The sequence below is a fragment of the Chamaea fasciata genome, unplaced genomic scaffold (genome assembly GCF_029207755.1).
Source record: "Chamaea fasciata isolate MVZ Bird 193981 ecotype frontalis unplaced genomic scaffold, bChaFas1.0.hap1 SCAF_10, whole genome shotgun sequence".
In the NCBI taxonomy this organism is placed as follows: domain Eukaryota; kingdom Metazoa; phylum Chordata; class Aves; order Passeriformes; family Sylviidae; genus Chamaea; species Chamaea fasciata.
The window spans coordinates 16,420,547-16,442,146 of record NW_027094095.1 but is presented as its reverse complement, the minus strand read 5'-3'; the positions used below and the strand labels follow the sequence as shown (position 1 = coordinate 16,442,146).

At 40.5% G+C, this 21,600-nt stretch overlaps 1 long non-coding RNA gene across 1 annotated transcript in view; it reads right to left on the bottom strand.

Annotated features, from left to right (window-relative positions):
• Nucleotides 1-21,600, bottom strand: part of LOC136294598 (uncharacterized) — a 68,882-nt gene that overhangs the window by 32,166 nt on the left and 15,116 nt on the right. The gene's annotated exons all lie outside the window — the stretch shown is intronic.

Here is a 21,600-nt window from a genome sequence, read left to right as displayed (position 1 = left end):
GCTCCTTCCATCAGCCCTACAACAATTAACCTCTGCATTCACTTTATAGCCAAAAAGGAAAAATCATTGCTAGTGGTATTTTTACCAAAACATTAAGGGTAAATAAAATTAGTAAGGAACAAGCTCCGTATATTCCATAACAAGCTGGAAGAACACATTGGTATTCCTTCTTCCAGACAACTATTAAAAATTCGGAGCATTTTTTTTAAGGGGAAGGATAAAGTAAAAAGAGAAGTGTGTTTGAACTAGCAAATGCTAAGGAAATACTTTTTGCTGCACTCTAAAGAAGAAAGCCAGAAGAAGAATGCTAAATGCAATGGGCTCTCACTAGGACAAAAAAAAAAAAGGAAAAGAGCAAACACTGGCTAAGCAGTGGTTGCCACTGGACTTTCTGCTTCTTTCTGGTGTGTTTCTAGGAATCTCTAAAAACTACCATTGGTAAGGTACTAAGATTCCTTTAAAGTTTAAATACATGATTTGAGATATTTATAAACTGAACATGAATCTCGTGGCATGAGAGCTGCAATTTAAAGAAGTTCTGCACAGAAATTACATTGCTTCAACAAATGTTCAGCTGTTGTGAGGCTGCAGCTGGGTTAGTGTTAAGTTCTGGACACCCTCTCTGACAAGGTTAGTAACAAATTGGGCAGAAACCAAAAACAGCAGCAAAAAGCTGCCTGAACTTGGAGAGATTGATAGAAACTGATACCTGGAATTCTGAGAACAGACTCCTAGGAGAAAATCTAAATACATCTGTGTATTTAGCATTGGGAAGACTAGCTTATTCTCAGTACAAAGCCAGGCTAGGTGAGGAAACTGAAATGTTTATTATGTTCATCCTAGTTGAAAAAGGTAACAAATACATATTTATAATTATTTTCCTAGCACCTTTCTGGCCATTACATTCTACTAATGAGCAAAATACAAAGAAAGAAAAAATCTTTAGAGCTTGCCGCATATATTTGTGATGAAGAGGTATGTTCTGAATGAGGTGATACAAACAGAGTGTTTGCATTTAACAGGGGACACCTGAACTTTTTCTGCCTCGTGAAGGTAGACCACACAAGGCAACAGAAGTAAAAGAAAAAAACAACCCAGTTTTCTCTTGTTTGCTCAGTTTTGCACCACATTTAAAAGACAGCTTGACTGTATAGAGAAAAATGACTAACCATTCAAATCACTTAATAGAGCAACAGCATTTTAGAGGAAATTACTACTTTATGTATGTCTTTGTGAATTCCTTGTCTATAATGAAACTATGCAGCTCAAGTGGTAGGCTTATAGCAAGGACAGTTCTCTTGAGACATTACTGAAGTAATGATCTTACTGCAGCACAATTGTAAATGTTTTTTTGATTGGCTTGGGTGGTTCTGATGTTTGTTTTTTAGAGCACATAGTAAATTATTTTACTAATGTAGCCACAGCATGTTCACTTCAGAGTTCTCTTGTAGCTTATCCAGAAAGCAGAACATGTCCCAGGTCAGTGGCAGTACATATGTGGTTCATACCCCTGCCTGCTGCTGTGTTCCTAGCTGGCCAGTTCAAGGGGTAGTAAATATTTAAATTGGCAGACTGCACACAGTGGGTGGAAACTGGATAGTCCCTTTGATCATACGCTCACAAAGGCCAGCATATAGAGTTTTGTTACCCTGGTGACAAAAAAATTCTGGTACTGCTGAGCATCCAGTAAATTGGATATTTTGCATCAGCATAACCTAGATAACCAAGGGTTTTTAAATATGCCTGTTGTATACTTAACTCTGCCTCCCCCATGACTCAATCCTTTCTACTTTCATCTCCACTGACTGCTAGAGTGTTATCCCTATACAATGGTTTATTGTATCATGTTAAAAACTAACCACTATATGCATTCCAGAGTATCCCCAGAGTGTCGTTTATTCCCTTTATGGAAAAACTCACATCTTCCTGTGGGGATATGGCAGGGAAGAGAGTGGTTTTGTTACATGTTATTTGGTTTCTTGCATAAAGTTCTTCCATAGTTTTCAGAAGAGTCAGATTTCAATCTAAGACCTAATTAAACTTTTGTTTCAAAAATTCTAGTGCTAAGAATGTTTTGCCTAAGGTATTAATTTGATCCATGAATTTTATATGGCATAAACAAACTAATTGTAACAAAGAATGCATAATTAGTTTTACATCTTGATGTGATGAGATAGGGATGTAGCCTAACACCTGACATTTTAAACAAAAATCAGGATCTTATGAGGAAAGCTTAAATTACTGATATAATGAATGCCACAGGTCGTGTAGCAACAGGCAGCTCAGTGATAAAACCTCCCATGTATTTCCCATTGCTGTTTTTTCTCACCACCTGCCCCAAAAAATCCTACCAGAGGATCAGATGCACTCTGTGTTGCTATAAGGCATTTGTCTTTAATTATTCTTTTGCTGCTTTAAGTGTTACTGTTTGTGATGTGAGAAGTACCAATTATTTCCAAGTGTCCTGGGAGTCCTCTTGAGTCCTGCTCCTGTTCTGTCTGCTTGTTCCAAAGAGCTCTGTTTCCTTATCAAAACCCCCAGTTGGACTTGGTGTAGGTAAGAAACTCTAGAGTTCTCTGTAGCATTTCAGTTTTCATGTCTGTAGTCTTGTCTTGTCAGATCTGGGAATACCAATTTCAAAGAGAACTGCTGAAATTTCCACTATGTGAGTATTCACCTGTCAGGACGAAACCACTGAGATGAGGCAGTAGCCTGGATCTCGGAGGACACAAAATCCGACAGCCAGCTTTTTTTTCTTGTTCTATAAACAACTCCACAACTTTTTCCTTCACCAGATTGATATTCAGCTATAAAATTTTTTAAACTTGGTTTCAAAACTCCCAGAAGCTACTCCACCTTGTGATGGCCAGCCCACTTCCTTGGGCTGTGTTAGCTACTCGTGGGACTCCTTCCACAGCCCAGAAGTGAGGGAATTACAATGGCTCACTTACTGCAGCAGGGGCGACACATAGAATCAGAATATCCTGAGCTGCAAGGGACCTATCAGGATCATCAACTCCTGACCCTCCCAAGAGTCATACCATGTGCCTGAGAGCATTGTCCAAATGCTTCTTGAACTCAGACATATTGAGGATATTTTTGTTCTTTTAGCACTTTTAATGGATTAAACTGTGGTAGTTTACTATGGACAAATCATTGGGACACGGAATTGTCCTGCACACAGCCTGCAGCCAAGCAGTTATTGCCTGTTGGAATCCTTCACAATCTGGCATATGTTTTCCATTGCAGATCTGCTTGCAACTAGTTCTGTAACTCTGTAATTTGAGTCACGTTCATTGCAGTTGCTTAATGAAAAAACAGTGTGCAGTTTGAATTTATAGGTATTTACCCCAACTGTCTCTGTAAAACTCACAGTATTCTGAAATATTCACTTACAGGCAGCCCATGCTGGGAGGGGAGAAAGGTCTGTGTTAATTACCTCCTGTTAGCTCAGCTTTTTGTTTGCTAAAAATCAATGCTTTTATTAATTTGCTGAATTATGACTTACATGTGGTAAGTCCTCTATCATGACAGCAAAAAGAGGACTGTAAAATCCATGGTGAATTACTTTGGACAAGGATACAAATATACTGGACCAACTGTGCTCCAGAACTGCACTCCCTTGCCTGATTTCAGGGCTTAAAATGGAGACCTAATCTTGGGCTTTTCCTTGAAGTATTTTCCGTGGAGATTCAGCTTTTGTAGAGCACATAGAGCTGATTAATCAAGGCCGACTGTTTCCTGCCATTTTGGAACCTAGTCAATATGGTAGGACATTACTGAGATACTTCAGCTGGTGGCTGCTGAACTACTGAGCTCCTGCTGTCACACCCCCTTTAGGAATACATACTGATACCTAGAGATCAGAGCATCATCTGGATATGCATCACTTTGCCCATGGCCTCCCAGTAAAATCTGAGGTAAAATATTAAAATTACTGCCCAATTATTTTTCATGTGGTGACAGACCATAATCACAGTTTGTGAGACGGTATTGTTTTGTTCTGTGAGGTACTAATTATTCAAAAGAACCATATCATCCTGCTTAAAATGCACTGGTTTTAACCCTGTAACATTTGTATATTGGGGGCATGAAAGGCTGAGACAAGCCACACATTTAAATTGTAACTACAAGATCTATATGTCAGCTTCAAGTGCCTCAGTACATGCTAAGATTTGGCATGCAAATCAGAAAATTAGACTTACTACAGAATTTTCAAATATTAATGTCACTCATCCCCTATCACTAGAATCAGCCTGAGTGAAATGCTAATTTGAAATGTTCAAAGAAGTCCCAACATATGCAGGGGAGAAATACATCGCTGCGATTCAGCCAAGTGCATGTAGTCTGGATTAATCCCAGCAGGTCTATTTTCTATCTTCCAGTGCAAAAAAGCTCCTTGTGAATTTACTGGAAGTTATGAGACAGGCTTCTATAAAAACTAGGATCACATTCAATAAGAGATCAAAAGTAAAATTCAGGTAGCACAAGGAATACACCTGCCTCTGCTAGTTTCAGTGTTTGTGGCAAGGGAAGCCGAAGGCCCCAAAAGCACTGCAGCTGGCACAGTAAAAAAAGCAACACCTATGACTGAGCAAGGGAGCTGTGGATGCAGGAGGAGCTCTGCCCACAGCAGGCTGGCAAGGTGGTGGTTACAAGCGGGGCAGCTTTCCCAGGGCACTTTTCAGCCCAGCAGAAGACATCATCCTTCAACAGCAACACTGGTGCAAACAATGAGCTCCCCAGCCCCGGGGAACAGGGCAGGGCCGTGCACGGGTGCTCCTTCACACTTGGGCCACGCAGGGTTGGGGCAGGAGCTGCAGGTCTGGAGGCAGCAGCAGGGAAGTGCCCTGGTGGGATGTCCCCTGTCCACCTTCCCGACTCCCTGCTCAGCAGGAGCCCTCGGCTGCCTCCCTGACGCCATCGGGCCCTGCACACAGCACAACCCTCCCTTTCTCTTCCTACTAATCTTTTCCAGTTTATAAAACTGACAAACAGAGGGTAATTGATGGTTTATAAAGATATGCAGCTTATTTATCAGGAGGAATGAAGTTGGATACAGCAGCACAGGATTTTTTGCTTATCAAAACAGACAAAGAACTGAAAGACAGATACTACTAGATACCACAATAAATTCCAATTCCCATCAAACTAACTGTAATGAGGCATTAACATCCTCCCACTTGGATGGAGAGAGAACATGTTGGTCTGTTAACAGAAACACAGCATTTGTTGTCAAGCTTTATTTCCCGCAGTTCACAATTAAGTCTTTCTAGAATTAAAAGGTATTTCCCTCCCACTCTCTGACTTCTACGTTCTTCTTCCCAAAAATGAGTTTGTCAAGTTTATAATGTGTAATTAAGTATATCAGACCTAAGCACAGTAGGGATCTTTAAGAACTTTACTGAACTCACTGGTGACCAAAGAGTCAGAAGAGGCCTCCAAGCTGAGTTTCTTTATTTGGGTGGATCAAAGCAACATTTTCCACTGTCTTGGGGAACAGAGTGCAGCTGAAAGGCTGACAGACTAGTGCTATTTTTCTGGTAGCTTTTCAGATAGAACATCAGTGTCACGGCAAGAACATAATTCCCCCCAAGCATTTTCAGCCATGGTTGTTCTTGTAAGGTTCTCTTTGACCATATTATCATTAGAACTAGGAAAACTGAAATTTTAATTCAAAACTTTATTATAAATTAACATATATAGAATATATGTGTACAAACTATTGCAGCTAATAATTAGTATGAATACAGAAAGTCTTGAGAGGCAAAAAGCAGAGAAAGAAACCTAGAGGAAGAGCAGCAATAAAATGAAATGGGAATGGAATTCAATCCAAAAGGAAGAGCAATTTGTTTTCATATCTTGGGGGAGTAAAGGAACAAGCCCACTGCAAGTGTTTACAGCCAGAGTGCCTCAGATAATTGCACAAATACTGGTCAGCCCACGCACTAAGGTATCGCTGAACACACCATCCCAGTCAAAAGGGAAATCTCAACACTACTCATTTTTAGGTTATTTGTACACTGAGGCAGGCGTGCACCCAGCACCGCTGCATATCCCTGCTCCAGCCAGGATATTTACACCAACAAGCTACAGCTCTCTTTTAAGCTGGTTCCCCACTCTGCAAAGCTCACATGTCGAGAGAGAGAAAAGGAAGGGAGAAACCTGGGGACATGTATGCCTTCATCTTACCCCACCATGTGAAGGCTGAAGCTAGGGAAAAAGCTCCATTCTGCTGGCTAAGTGCTTCCCAAGCATAACCTTGTGAAGTAAAACTCTTGGAGTAGAGATTAAAAGCAAACCCACCCCCTCCCCTTAGCAGCTCATGTCAAAGAAGCTTAAGCACAAGCCTAAAGTTAGCCAGATGTTTAGGTTTCTGCTGGTGGGGCCTGTGCTGACTCTGCAGGATTGCTGGTTTACAGGACTGACTCACAGCAACCCCCGGCCCTTAATTCTGCTGTACCTCTGCTCTGCTGATATGTGCTCCTTGGTATGCACACTCTGCAAGCACTGACCCAGATCCCAGATTTCTGTAACATACACAAAGCCATAAAAGTACTTCTCAAACTCTAACTATCTAGTTGATTCAAATAAAGCACATAAATTTCTTGAAAATTATATATAGATATATTTGTGTGATACACAAGTACAAAATGTTTTCATAACATTATCATTCACCCAAATATCCTAAAATGCCACAATAAAGCAATAGTGACCAAAGCCAAAAAATGCAAGAGAAAGGGAAAAATACAGACTTTGTTACAAGACATTCTTTTCAACAAATGACATTATCCACAATGTCTATAAATAAGTGTGTTACTTGAGTTTAATCTCTAAATTATTCTTTAAAACTCTTTGCCCTTTTCTAGCCTAAAATGTCAGGTTCTTCCAAATGGACTGCTGTTATCTGCTTTAGAGATAGACTCCACTCTGTGGAGAAGCTCTAGTTGCCAAGCACTTGGCAAGACAGATTTGCAATTAGGTACTTCCCTCTACCCAAGGGAACCTGGACTATAAAAAGAGAGCAGGATACAGACGCGGATGTAACAAAAAGAACTGCACCCACTCCAAATGCTCCAAGTTTCAGAATAGTCTGACTTGCAATAAAGCTTTAAAGATGGATTTCCAGCAGCCATCTCGACAGCCTGCTGAAGGCACCGGCACATGCTAGGATTTCATACAGAAATACAGTCCATAATGAGGCCTGGGTAACACAGCTTTTTCCAGAATTAGGACATTCACAGAGGGCATGCTCATGCATTGCAATGAAGCTCAGTCCATTAATTACAGTTGGCAAGCAACACATAGAAGACAAGGGTGGTTGTGAAACAGGTTACAAGATGTGCTGGTTAAAAGTCCATGCCAGAGGTACATGGGCAGCCTGTGAATACATGAATGTGCTCCTCCAAAAGATTATTGACTACAAAAACAAACTGGCACACAGATCCTTCACTGGTGCTCCAGACACACAGCATCTGACTTGCTAATCCAGTTACACTGAAAATACCGCTTTCCTAAGTTGTCTTTTCAAAAAAATTGCTGGAGATGCACATATCATTTGGGAGGAAGAGATAAGAGGGTCACTAGATGTTTAAGTCTTGTCACAATTTTAAAAAAGATTATTTTCTAGTCCTTTCTAGTTTCTGAAGCATACTATGAAGAAGCCAGTTAATGTTCCAGTTAAGAAGAATCTATGAGAGAAAGCCTAAGCCTTTCTTGGGGTTAAATGTGTTTACTCCCTTCACAGGTGAAATTTGCATTGCTAGTGTACACATTCTCCCTTTTCTATATGGTAAAGTTTGCTGAAACATACCAGTTCCTCAAAAACTTCCGCTGTACAGAAAAGGATCATCCACCATGGGGATGAATACACACATGCAAGTGCAATCTGAACCATAAGAATACGAACTAATGCAATACAGAGCACTCAGGTGTACTAGGAAACATTTTCATTTATAGTTTAAAAAAATATAAACCAAAAATAATTATAAAAGGAGAAAAGATAATTTTTTTATTTCTATGAAATTCCTTCTATTAAATGCTCTACACATGATTCTAAAACCAGATCTAAAAATGATCAACAGCCTACGTAAGTGTTGGCTGTACCTGCCCATCCAGGCAAGTACAAAGGACCAAGGCCCTGCTTGGATTTTCAAACAAATTCCATTGCCTCTGTACAAAGAGAGGACACAGTGAAGCACAAGGAAAGAAACAGGATACCTGTAGCTGAAAGGAATAAAATTCTTTCTACAATTGCTGGATTTCTAGTAGCAGAGAATCTGCATAATACCTTTTCCAAATCTGATTTTTCCATTAGCTTTCATAATAATAAACAATGGTAGAGGTAAGATAGTTCTTCTCATCCCTAGAGAGCTATCCTTTTAAAGTGATTGCTCAGATGGGGCACTGCTTGAGGCACCAGGATTCTGCAGTATTAGGTTAACAATCCTTTCAGAGGAACCAGAGAATTTACCCCCAAAAGATGGCAGTACCTTATGACCGTCTAAATTTTATATATATGTAATTTAGTCTGGTTTTGTCATTATGAAATTGTAATATGAGAAAAGTTTACAAAGTGTCTTGCTTAGGGTGTTGATGATGATAGAAATACGTGATTTCAAAACAAAAAGGAGTTTAGTTCATGTTTAAAGAATGTACTGACAATGACCATCTCTGAGTAGACTGAGGAACCATTGGGAACCACAACAATGAGAGGCTCATTCTTCTCTGAAATACACAGAAACTGTTTATTTCTTCATGTGCTCAGACATAATCTGGATTTTCATTCACTTTTTAATGGAGCACATTGAATGAGAGTGGTAGCATCCTGGTAAATTAATTATTACCAAGTCCCCTCCATCTTTTCTCTGTTTTGATTTTAATTCTGCAAGACAGGCAAAATATTTCTACTCCTCCCTCTTAATTCTAGTTACTATTTTGAAAGGACCAAAAATCACCTGATTATATTTGCTGATATTTAGAAAGATTTTACTATATATTTCTTTCAAAACATAGGTTTGCTTTTACATAGCATTTTCATTTCCAATTGTTTCCAAACAGGTGAAGCTCAGACACTGCTGTGCTGCTGGAGCTGCAGGTCCTGATTCAGGTTGAGTTGGCCTGTCTAAGATCCATATTTACCTTGGAGTAAATATGGATCCGTATTTACCTTGGCAGGTAAATATGGACTTCCCAAGGCTCAGGAAGGCTCTGCCAGGGAAGGTCTTTGCCTCCTGGTGGAGAGTCATTTTGGTCCAGGCGGGTCAAGGGAGGGTGGGGAAGGGAAAATTCACACAACAGCAGGTTCCAGTACAGCACAGCCTGCTCCTCAGCACCCATGCCACCCTCCATGCAGCAGGGCTGCAAGTAGGAGCCTAGCTTGTTCTGCTTGCCTTTTTTTTTTTCTTTGAGGTTGTTCATGCTAGATAAAGTGGGCAGAAACTGTCCTTTTGCATTCTGGCAAAGTAGAACAAAATTATCCCAACCCTACCCATGAGAGATCAAGAATCCCCCCAACTCTGACACCTGCTATAGAGCAAAACTGAAAGTTTCCTCCTTGTATCATCACTCCTCTTCTTAGGGGAAACTGAGACAGTATTTTGATTAAGAGTTCTGTTTGTTCAGATCTAACACATCTGCATTATAACTATTGAACTCTGAAGGTCTCCAAATATCACTACATAAAATAATTCTCAACAAACCTCAGCAAGGTTCACACTTGCAGCAAGGACCCCAAAGCCTGGTAACACACTGTAGGAAGAACACTGAAGAAATTGTTGCCCCTGCTCTGGTCCCCACAGCAACAGGAAATTTGTTAAACAAAAACCTGAGTTCATCCCAAGAAGCAATCAATGCCCACAGTACACATGAAAAAGTGATCTGAAAAGAGAGGTCCGGAAACATGCTGTCAATCATCTTAATCTGAGTACATGACAGACGCCTCGAGAAGTTTTGTTACCCCTTGAGATGCATAATGGCACAGGATGAAGTTGATTTCCATCAGCTTCTGTGGCAGTTTGATGATGTGCAGGGGAGCTCAGCCCCACACTGCCGTGGTTGGTGTGTCCTGCCCTGGGACACTGTCTGGTGCCCCTGGCACAAGGCAGAGCCACCGAGGGCCCGCAAAGAGCTGCGTGAGCAGGGCGGCTCCGGGAAGGGCTGTGAGGCGGAGGCCGAGGGGGCCCGGTGCAGAGGGACCCCTCACACACACACACACACCCCACATTCCTGCCACGTGTGACCCGGGCAGGGGGAGCCAGCTGCCGGCACAGCAGCAGTCTCTGAAGGGGGATATAAATTCGGTCCACGGCCTATGCAGAAGGTCCAGTCAGTAGCAAAAGGAGGCGGAGCTGGAAGCAAGACCACAGTGCAGAGGTGCATCCAGGGCCAGGGCTGGAGACAAACGCACTGACAAAGCTAGAGCTAAATCTGGAATGCACAGCCCCAGGCCGGTGGCTGCACTCCCAACATAGTGGTTCAAACCTTAACTGCTCATCTTGCAGAAGGCTGCTACTATTGTAATCCTATTGCCTTTATCATCATGTTTCCAAAAAGAAAGACAGCTGCCTTAATACTCCTGTCTCTGTCTTAAGAGAACAGTTTTTAAACCAGCTGTTAGGGTAATTTAAGCTCATGCTGTCAAATAAATTGACCATGCAATTTTTGAGGTTTACTTCATTTATACCTTTAAAAACCAGCCTCAGGGACTTTAGCGTTGCTGCTCAAGTAAATATTTCATTGCTTTAACTTAGTATTGAAAACATATTACTGTCATCTCTCAGTCTCCACTTGGGCCTTTCACACAAGCTGCTTCCTGCCACATCACACTCATTCATTTCTGGTTTTCTATATAAAAAGCCACAGACCCGGCGTGTGCCTATTACGTAACCCCTGCTAACAGACTTGGGGATCTGGGATACTGAGCAGCCGCAGATGAGTGAGAAGATTTGGCAAGCTTGGAATTTACTTCCTGTGAAACTGGAATGCAGAGCAGCTTGCTGGGCTTTGGAGTTTGTACAGTAATTATTCCACTAAAGAGTTAGTCTGCAAAAGGAAAATAAGGCAGGCGTTGAAGCAAGCCTCCTGCCAAGCTGGCAGAGTGCGGCTCAGCTGAAATCAAGTGTTTTAAAGTAGGCCAGGACACCATACTGCACCTATAAGCAGTCACTGTTGTCAGGTGTCCTGTGCATCATGGGACAGCAGCAGAACATACAAGAGCAGGATTCCAACTGAACATGACAGAAAAGTCAGCCTGCCCTGGTCCTTCTAACTCCTATCCCAGCTTCTCTATGCTCCAAATATTTCCAATCTGCTTGATCTCTAATCAGGTGTCTGCCATGAGCAATGAAAGGGAAGCTGGGTTTACATTTGAGATCTACAAAGGGCTGCCTTGTTCTCAAGCTCTGGCACCAAGGACCTCAAATGTTTCCAAACATCTGGAGATGTTGCTTCAGGACAGGCAGCCCAGCCCTAGAGTCCTGGGTTAGGACAGGCCCACTGACCCTGGCAAGATATCTGCCTTCTCTGAACACTCAAGGGCACTGTGGAAATGGAGAGTATTAAGCAACAAGAGACTCCAGAGAGGATGCCACATGCTAAATTCAGAAAATATTTGCAAATCCCCTGCCCCTGAAAGAATTGCTTCACCAAATCATGAACAGCCGCATTTTTCCGTGGAAATGTAGAAACACGTGTTCACTCCTCCACTCCAAGACATGTGGTTCACTTTTTGCATGAAAGTTTGAGTATAACAGTGATGAGAATTTTCACACTGCCTGCCTAAGGCAGAGTTATCTCCAGCCTTGGGAACTCTGGAAGGGGAAGATGGATGGTTGGATGGTCTTGAATAAATATTACAAACAAAGCTGCAAATTCTTTTAAGTTTAGCTAGTACAGAAGGCAGAATAGAAGCATCCAACCCATACAAAATTCCCTGTAGAGGGGGTTCCTATGGTATTGGTGGCAGAATCTATATGCCTGCTATTTGTGGAAGACCAGACCTTCCAAATCCTGCTTCTCCTTAAATTTCATCTCAATTCATACCCAAGCAAGTGCTGCAGTTACCACCAGTGTCACTTGTCACAAATTGTTATATAGTATGCATGCATTAGTGGCCCTCCTCATTTCTGCCTCTCCAAGCAGAGATGACTTTCCTCAAACTAGAACGCAGAGCAGCTCTTCGTAATTGAACTAGAATCAAGGTATGATCATTTCTTTCCAGTCTGAGGGTCTCACCACTCTGTGCCACCCAGCAGGTTACTGGTAAATATCATCTCTTTTCAGTGCTGACAAGTCTGTGATGAACAGAGTTCAGCATGGAGTCCCTGATGAATAATTAACATTCTTATGGGATCTTTTTCTCACAGAGTGACCCATTTGCTGTAAGAAAACACAACACACTGACCCCTGTAGCTCACATCTGCTTCTCTACTGCTTCCCTGTGACCTGGCACAGGAGTCACCACCTTGGACTCCAACTGACGGAGCTCCTCCCGTGCTGAGGAGGTGGGAAGGGACAAACAAGCTCCTCCACAAACCACTCCCCACGTGCTTGACTAATTTTAAAAAACCCTTAGAAATACCTAGATCTGTTGGGTTTGCTAAAGTCAGAAATTAAATCCTCTCTGTTTTTTGGCAGATATGGGGGGGGGGGGTGTGTTTTTAAGAGTTACTTTTGTAAGTGACACTAGTAACTTCAATTATAACCTCTAGAATGCAGGTTTCTTAATTTTTTTCTTCCTGAGTTAGGAACAGAAATATGTCACCAATTAAAGACAAGACCCAGAAACAGTTAAATAGTCCTTGTTCCCCTAAAGATAATGAAATTGCTCACAATGAGACAATTTTGAAGCATAGCAGATTTTTAAAAACATTTCTTTTGGCTTAAAATATTTAGAATAAGATTCCTAGTTTTCCAACAACACAGCTGTTGTATGTCTGGCTTTTAACCCAAATCTGTTTGTATCATACTAAGATTCCCAGTGAATAGCTGCAAAACCTCAGGGCTGATTTTCTTTAGCATTGAAAATTTATCCTGCAATCAATGTATGTTTGTAATAGATTGATTCAGTTAAATTTCCTTAATTTCCTTTGAGGATGCATTCTGTCAAACAGATATTTGATAAAATTAGGGGTAGCTCAAGTTCCTAGCCCAAAATCTGGAAGTGAGACGTGTTGGCCAGTGTCTCACTAGGAAGTTTTCATTTCCAGAGAAAAAAAGAACTGATTTTTTAAAAGGTCCCCAAAAAGAAGAGTTTAATTTACCTGAGTATAGCTGATTTTTATATTCATCATCATTCAAAAGATTTAAAGTCTAAATGAAAATATTTATACCTACTGTCTCACAGAGAAAAATCAAAGAGGGAGACTTAGTTCTCTAGATCTTTTTTTCACTTCTGATGCTGGAATCAATAAGATTTTCTAAGTTCAACAAGTCTGTTTATTTCTTTGAGCTACCAATGAATAGGAGGAAAAAACCCCAAACTCACTCAGTATCCTGCTTCCATCCGAGTGCAGACTAAATCAGATTTATTCAACAACCTCCTGAGTGGGTGAAGACAGTGGGAAATGCTCGGCCATACTGATTGCTCCTGACAACATTTGTCCTGAAGGAAAGTGATGTTATACTACAGAGAGAATTGTAGGTGTTTTTGTGTAGGGAAAAGCCACAAAAATCTAATATTTGTTCAGTATTTGGTGTTTATAAATCTAAACAAAATAATAATAAAACCAATAATAATTCATTAAACAAGACACCAGCATATATCAAGGATACCGTTTTGTCCACCTCTAATGTCAGCAGCTACCATGGGAAGAACTGTGTCTGTTTCCCCATTCCTCTCATGGTGATTAAGCTACTTTAACCCATCTGGGGCACATATGTACCACAAGCACATTCAACCCAGAACCTTCATCTCTCCAAAAGTGTTGTGCACAATCAGAAGATTTCACAGATGCAAAAAGCCAGGACCACTGTCCAAACTCTGCATCTCTCATCACCAAGCTCAGGCCACTGTGTCAGGCCACCTCCTCTTAGATGACAAAGATGACTCATAAATGAAGATTTCCTGAATATAAACCTTTCTTTGAACAAGACATTCGAGACAGAGACATATCAGAGCACACATAACAGCGTTGCCTGAGAGTACATTTTCTATCAGAAGTACAAAGCAACAACAGAGTCTTTCAGCCACCAGACCCTGGCTTTGTGGGGCAACACCAACTCCAATGTTGACTCACTTGTGCCTTCTGATGTTGCTGCTATTCATGTATTTCTATAGCTGTGCACAGTTCCATAATTCCTAAGTTCCCCTTTGCAATTCCTCTATGACATATAAGGCAAAGTCTCCTGGCAAGCTGGTGTGACTAATCTCTTAATTTCTTTGCTCTGAGACTCTTCCAGAATAGATTTGACTGAGCTGTCTGTAGACCCCAACAACGGTTCAGTTTCAAGGTCAAGCTTAAATGAGGTAGGAATTGTAGAGTAATCCCTATGTCCTACAGGGAGAAATGCCATAGACCCTTATGGCCAGAATACAGCACACGGTTTTTAGTGAGTTTCCTCAAATCGCTTGAAGGATCCCTTGGAAAAATGAAATGCATGGTATGATCAACTGTAGGTTTCACTATTTTTGCTTTCTAGATTGTGACAGTAATTTACAGATTGCAAACTCTTGAGATGCAATGCTTGAAGGATGCAGCAAAAACGTCTTTCCTCCAGAAACATCCTTGGTTTAAGATGATTCCTCCTGCAGAAGAGCCTCTTCTGCCCTCCCACCCCCTGCTCGTTCACACTGGCACAGCTCCTTTTTTAACCATGCTGCAGAGTGAACCACTGAAACAACAGAGCAACCCACTGTGTCCCCTCAGAGAGGCAGATCATCACACCACAGCACGAGCACTACCTAGGGGATAATGAACTAAAAGGAGAGCGCAGGGGGATGGAGGGGCTAGGCTGTGGAAGAGATGAATTTTTCTGATAGGCCTTGCTAGAAGAGCAAATGTATCAAACTATAGTTTCAAGCTCATTTAATCCAAATTCATGGATAACACACAGCCATTGAAAAAGACACATCAAAATCCCCCCATGCATGTACAGAGAACATATACAACCACAGTTCCACGGTTTCCTTGTTTGCAATTTTTAAAAAAACAAATTATCTCTTCTGCTCTGCTAAATGCTTTTGAAATCATATTTTTCTGGAATTTTTTCTTTTACTGGTTGTACAACTGCAGCTGTATTGATCCTGAAGTCTGAGATTCAGATCAGAAATAGCTGATTAGGGGTTTGATTTTTTTGGATAAAATAACAACACTGCCAAGGCGGTTCAAAACCACTTTCCCATCCATCCTCACCTTGAAAAGATAGTGAACCAGTTTGCTTACATTATTAAGCAAGGAATTCCACATAAAAGTGAACATGCAAGAAGCATCTTCTCCATTGTAGGGCACTAGCATGACTAGAGTTGCTCAACTTTTCCTATTTGTTTAAGGCTTTCCCACCTCTGTACTTTCCCAGTATCAATGATATCTATCTATTAAAAAAAAAAAGAAATAAAAAAAAAAAAAGAAAAGAAAAGAAATGGGAGCTCTGTCTCAATTCTAAAGACTAGTTTTAGCATGCTGTTTTTGTGTGTTTCTGGAATCTTTTCTCAAAACATATTGTGTCCTCACCAAATATTTTCATTTGTGTCCAGAGGAACACTGGGTGCAGAACACTAAGAAAAGACAGGAATTGATGCCGTGCAAACAATTTGTTTATAGTGAATATTCTAGAATTTGCCTCATCAGATAGTATTCACTGGAGCAAAGCTAGGTTAAAGTAATTTGGCTGATGCTATTCTTCCCACTATTCCATTCAAGTCAGCAGATGAACATTTTCTCCTGAGGATTCCTTGGCTTTCCAGAAATTCTGACACTACAGTCTGGTGCTCTGAGTGTTACAATCAAATGAGTCCCAGCTGTTTATTCCCTCATCCAGCATTTTCTTTCACTCAACACACCCTTCAGTTAAACAACTGATACATTTCTCATTGCATATTACCTAGTAGGCCTTGGGTTTTGGTCTGATCCTGCAGAAAGGAGGTTTTAGTGATTGTACTGTTTGTACATCTATCTCTTATTTATCCACAAAACACTTTTGACTTTTTCTACCAAAACTGCTAAAGAGTAGAAACCTCTAGGATTTGGTAAGAGATGGCCCAGAAGACCGACCCAAATTTTTTGCCCACAGGGGGACAATCTCTACTAGCATGTATAAAAGTACACATAAAATAGCAAGAAATCCACCTGCAGGGATATTAGGAAACCTGGGAGCTGAAAACCTGAGGCATGGCATCAACACCCAGCTGGATTTCCACAAACTCGCCCTCGACTCTTTGAGAATACTTACAGGTACAAGGCATGTACAGGCTTTAAAATCTCCTGTAGTGGAACCACCTTTTATATTGTACTGGCAAACTCCCAACCCCTCGAAATACATTAACAGAACTGCAAAATCTTGCTGTTCGCTTTCTTTTCTGTTGTCTACTTTCAGCTTTGTTGTTTTTCCCCTAATTTTCCAAGTATTACAAGTTTGGTACTATTGCTTGTCTCGCTTTTGCTGAAAAAGACATCTCACTTTGCCATTATATTTCACGAGGCTTTAGCACTGAAATTGCTTTCCATATAAACAATTAAAGACTGTGATTTAATCATGACATTATTTTGCAGATGTTTCACAGGAAAGGTGAATCACAATCTACTTGCATCAGCAGTATTTTTTTTTTAAGAAAAAAAACTGCTAACACTTTGAATTTTCTCTCATTGAATAGTTTAAAATGTAGAATGCATTTCATTCATGGAATTATCTATTCCCATTTTTTACACTGTTTGTTTAAACTGTACTGCTTTCTGCTGTATTACTCCATAAATGGCATGGTTTACAATAGAGAATACTGAAACCACCTTTATCTTTTATTTTCCGATCCCTTGCATTACGTTGTTCTATTTCTAGTTAACACAAGTCTATTGTAGCCAGCAACACTGACTGTTGCTATGGTTTTGCACTCCTTATGTTTTGTTTCCATTTTCTACTGGTCCTTTTTCAGTTGACATGTTTTTTAGTTGCTTCATCTATGATTAATCTCTTTATTGACTCCCTTGCTTAGGTATCATTTGGACTCAAATATATCTGATCACATAACTGGAATACTTCCAGACTTTTGAAACAATATTATAGAGTATCACGCTTAGAGTTAGATGGCAGTCTAGCTCTTAGCTAGCTTCATTTTCCTCTTGGGTGACAGCAGGGACTGAAGCATACTCCACATTTTTATGGTTGTATGGATGGAATTGATCTTCAACTGAAAATACTTTTATATCTTAGTACTCCTTATGATGTGCAGACAGACAGGAGGTCAGGATGGAACCTCTGTCAAATAAACTGAGCAGCTCCCACTTTTTTTCATGGTTCTAGCTTCGGAGGGCTGGCAGCTGGGACTCTGGTTGGTTTTCTGACCTAGCCTGGAAAACACCAGGCTCAATCCTTTCTTGGAATCCGTAATTTCCAAAAGTTCCAGCTCTTACTGTGGAGTTGAAATCACTTCAGAGCAGGCCATTTTCACATCCAGAAAGTAATGAATGCTTCTATGCTTGTGACTCTGCCTCAGTACAATATGCACATAACTCCGACAGATGCCTTGAGCAAGGTTGGACAAAAAGAGGAAAACTAGAAAGTAGAAGTTGAAGACGTTGGCAAAGCTTATAGCCACTTCTACCAAAGTGGAAGTGACCCATATAAACTCTCACCATCACAACTACAGGTTACACAATCTGAATACTAAAAATAGCAGTAAAAATTATATATCGACATAATGCTATTTTCAAATCTGCAGCCAGAGTTCAGCCTTCAATACTTCAGGCCAAATTGCTTTTCATACAGAGACTGGCTGAAAATATTGCTGAATCTTTGTTTTAATCTCTCTCTAACACAAGCCAACCTTTTTCATGTGACGTTTGCTATCCGAAGGGTCCCTCATTTGGCTAAGTTGGATTGTGGTTGCCAAAACTCTATATAGAGTAGACATAGGATAACCAAGAAGATGATTCATGTTAACCTGGTGAGCAGTCATTGCATAACTTTTTCACCAGGGATACTTTCTGATTTATCCATTCACACTAGGTTTTTTAACACTTTCCCATCCTCATCCCATTTGTAATCACACTGGATGTGTGGTATTAACACCTATGGCACTAAAACTGAATCAAATAATTCTGCTCTTTCCCACATATTAAGAAGTGCCCAGTATATAATTACACTTTCCTTTTCACTTCTTAAAATTCTTAAATTTCCTTATGTAGGACTTCCATACTATTAGACAGTAATTAGTATCTTCTAACTCTTTCCTGTGGGGTTCTTCTTAAGGAATGTTGTGAATTGTACATAACAGGATGGAGCAAGACATGAATACAGTCGTTCCCAACTCCACAAGATCAGGGAGACTGAAAATGTGCACATTTACTTTCAATATTCACGTTGCATTATCTTACATACATTCTCTAATATTACATTTTAAAACTATCTATCTGTTTTACCTGTTCTGAACATATCCTGTTCTGCAAATACAAGCATGCACAAAGAGCATGTTTGGGCAGAAGACTGCGAGCTTTCTCTTCCAGAACATTCCCTCTCCTCCATGCATATCTAAGTATTTCCTTATCAGGGGTTCAGAACTCGCCCATTGCAAAATGGCAACAAAATATCTAATCAAAACCCACAAATGGCAACACTCTTTCTAAATCAAATATTAATTTAGTGGTAAAGTTCATGTATGGAGGGAAATATAAAGTAGTATATTTTCTATCAGATTTTTAAAAGGAAAATCTACTTTGCCAGGAAAAAAAATACTCTTCACTAGTGAAGAATCACAATGGAAATCCTGCTATTAAAACCCCCCTCATAAACATTATCAAAGAATCCTACCAAATAAGGCTTGTAAGGATCTTTTATTTAAATAACTAACAAACTATTTATACTTTTACAAGAGTCTGTCCTATTTTAGTAAATATTTGGCAAAGTTATTTGATTAAGAGAGCAACCTGACCCTCATTTAACATGGTTATTTGCCATAACTTATTCTTCCATCATTTTGGTTTAACTACACAAATAATTTTTTGGCATCTTTAGGTTAAGTAATACGTCTCATAACTTGATTAAGACTGGATTTGCCGAGGTAAGTGGCCAGGGATCTTTGAAAAAACTTTTGAACAGACATGTTAGGGCTGAAATCACTCTCAGCAACTTGTTATCAAATGCTACATGGAGAACAGCATGGTCACCTCTAGCTTCATCACTGGGGATGCATCTTTCATTCCCAAACAAGCCTTGCTTTAGAGGATTTTTTTTTTTTTAATCTCTGAAAGTGTTTCAGCAGCTGTGATTTCTGTTCTTTGCTCAGACATTGAAGCACACCTTGGCATGTTACCTAATGTAGTGTCTTAAAGCAACTTGCACACACCAGAATCAAAGGAGAGCTTGGCACAGGTGCTGCAGAGAACAGGGCAATGAGCCACCATCACACACCCTGGGTGCACTCTGTCTTCTGGGGTGTGCCTGTCAGTAGCCCCTGGGCAGGCTGTTCTCCCTCGACAGCAGCTGAGGTGCAGCATTCACAGATCAGCCCCAGCTCTTACCACACAGCACTGCCCATGCTGCTCTCTGCTGTTAGGCATGGCTACACAGCACCACTCTGTTTAAAATTCCCTGTAGCCTTTGTGGGTACACAACCTCCATGCTTAACATGCCTGTATGTCTTGTTTATAAAAAAGGTTTCAATTAACATCCCAGACAAAAAACATGCCCATAAATAAAGATAAAACTATACCTCACAGGAGAATACTGAATAAAGAAGAGAACAGTAATAAGCGACAGGAACCAACTTTTCAAGCTCCATAGGGAAGTGAGAGCATTCAGCAACCATCAGATTTAAGCCATTGATAAATCTCTTTCCCTGTTCACTTCAAATTAAACTTCTAGCATGAATCAATATCCAGAACATACACATCACATCCAGAGGATTCTTTACACAATGCTCACACTTTCCTGCAAACTCCTATCTTTTCATCTCTTGCACACAACTCCTCGCTGTCAGTTGCACTCCTGAGACCAGGCAGGATTAAGCTGCCTCGTTAAAAGCCATTCCCAGTGCAACCAAGCTAATTGCAATCAAGTGCTGATAGAGTGCCTTCACATATGAGGGAAATGTGCTGTGGTAAGAGTGAAAGAGAAGGGATGTCAGGACAGAAGGTGACTCAATAGCTTGTGCATTTTCAGGCCTCACTTCAGTTAGAATATTTTTGCTTAAACAGGCTCCTCTGGGATACTGTAGGGTTATGATTTTCACTTTTTTTTTTCCTTTCAAAATTTTTCAAAATTCGGGGATAAAACTGGAAGTGCTCCTGCAGTGTTCTGGCACAGATCCCACAGAATTAAGAATTACAACATGGACATATCCACCTTGACTCACGCTCTCCAAGAGATTTTGCAGAGAAGGGAGAAGTTAGCCTGTGCAGGGTTCTCATGGCTAACATGTCTAACATGCTCTTGGGGTAGCATATTCCCAAAGAGAGCAGGAGAAGACAGCACCAGATACTCCTCCCCACGTACCTGGGCAGCTCCAGCTCCTACACCTCTGCTGACCTTTAGACAGGCAGCACTTTCTTTACGAGGGATGTCCCAAGGCCACTTAAATTTTATAACTTAAAACTCAAGTTAACTGTGTAGAAAAATCTGTAATCACAAGTTACTATAACTGCCTTTCAACCATAATATAAATTGTGAGAAGTATAAAAAATTGCACCGAGAGATTCCCAAGAAGACTGCAACAGCTGATTGATCAGGGGCTTAAGACATGTCCCAGGAGGCTGCACCAAGCTGTGCTGGCCCTCTCTTCCAAATCACAGAACTGTGGCTTCCCTCAGACTTCAAAAATTATTTGTTCTATCCTGAAAACTTAATATACTGTATTCAGTAAAAAATTATTTTGGTTTTGAGACTTATAAGGGCTGTGTGTTTTCTCTGAGAGTAATATATATCCCACAGAATTTTTTTTTTGTTTTTCCTAATGTATCATCACCTTTATCTTCATCTTTCTTAATCTAATTCTATTTCTGATGGTAACCTAAAATGTGAAATTTGGACCTCCACTCCATTTGATCTGTTGTTAGTGTGTTCTCCTTCAGTTTTTCCATCTACAATACTTATTTTAGCACTCAGCATTTCAAGGAAGCCAGGAAAGATTATAGTTCCTGGTATCTGGAAAAATGTCTTCAGACAAACCCTGGTAGTCTGCTCAGTCTCAGATTTTTCTCCACTGGCACCCACAGCCAGGGGGGCACCCTGCAATGTCACCCAGCTGGTGCATCATGCACCAGACCAAGGGATTTGAAAATTTTTTGCTTCTTTTTGCAGACCAAAAATTCATTCCCCCCCAAGGAATTACCCAGGTAAATTCTTTTGCAGCCAAATGCTTATAAACAATGTATTTTAGTTCTAATGAGTTCTTTTCCTAGAGCAGAGACAGCTGTCCCTACCCTCCACACTGGTGCAGCACAACTGGTCTGC